The sequence below is a fragment of the Apis dorsata genome, unplaced genomic scaffold (assembly GCF_000469605.1).
Source record: "Apis dorsata unplaced genomic scaffold, Apis dorsata 1.3 scaffold_796, whole genome shotgun sequence".
NCBI lineage: Eukaryota > Metazoa > Arthropoda > Insecta > Hymenoptera > Apidae > Apis > Apis dorsata.
Genome location: NW_006263937.1, coordinates 48,061 through 49,326, shown reverse-complemented (window position 1 = coordinate 49,326; position 1,266 = coordinate 48,061).

Sequence of the window (1,266 nt, the reverse complement as noted above, 5' to 3'; positions counted from 1 at the left end):
TGTTTCTATCGTTATTTCGTTAAATTATCACTATTTAGATTCATATTTGCCTCATATCTATACGATAATTTATAGGATAGGATCGATAGATCGATTCGAACAGCTCTTTCCATCACCGATTCTTTGATTGGAGCCATTTTTTTTTTTGCAATCGAAGACCGATACTTTTCACCTTTCGAAAATTCCGCCCACGCAGTCTCCGCAGTTGAAATCATCGACAGTGTATCGACGTTATTACAGCGAATATAATATGTCGAAGACGAACCTTGTAAGACTTGCGAAACGGTAAGACAATTCGAGTGTTTTCGATAGTCCGATAGCAATTTACGAGGAGGTTACGTTTTCCAGATTCTCTAATTTAAACGGAGATGTGGAAGCGATGGCCGGTCCGCGAGTCGCCCTCGCGACGTAGCTTCACGAAAAAAGACTTCTTATCGTCTCTTCGAAACTCTGCTTCTCGGGATCAGCGACGGGCAAAATTTAATAATAGAAGTTACGAATAAAGTTAACTCGGACGAGTTGCCTCGATAACACGTTGCCTCGAAACGTAACAACAATCCGAAATAATTGTGGCGAAGAAGAAAACTTGGGTCGAGATTACGCGAGAAACGGATCGACCGTAATACCTATAACTATGTAAACGTTGTTCGAGCATATTTTAACAAAGCGATTACTCAAAATAACTTTACTCGAAATTTTTAACTACTTTACTTTTTCAAGGTTGGTTTCGATTGCCCAACTCCGCCTCGAACGCGACTTATTGCTCCCTCCGACCCCCTCCCCCTTGGCTCGCGTTCCCGCGGAAAAATAACGATTGACCCGCCACATTGGTCCTCTCCGTTGAATAGAATTCAGCAACGATACAATTCGCATTCGCACGCTCGAAAAGCTCGTAATATAAACGATTGTGACGACAGTGAGTGCTTCAAGCAATATTGCATTTGCGCAATATTCAAGATCAGTTCAGTTTTACACTTTAATGATAATTCAATTCGATCCGATAATTGTCTTTTTCGACGAATATCTTCCATACTTGAAAGCAACGTTTGCAAACATTTATAAAAAAACGTTTATTCGTGAACGAAACATTGATTGGACGACTCGAGATGACACTCGTTGCCAGATACGAATTAATTAATTAATCGGGATTACGTTAATTTTAATTTCCAATAATTCGTTCGGACGAAGGATCTGAGCTCTTGCCCAGCGAAACGAATTTATCGTGGAGAAAGGGACGATGGATAGTTTTTATCGCATGGCGCAAGC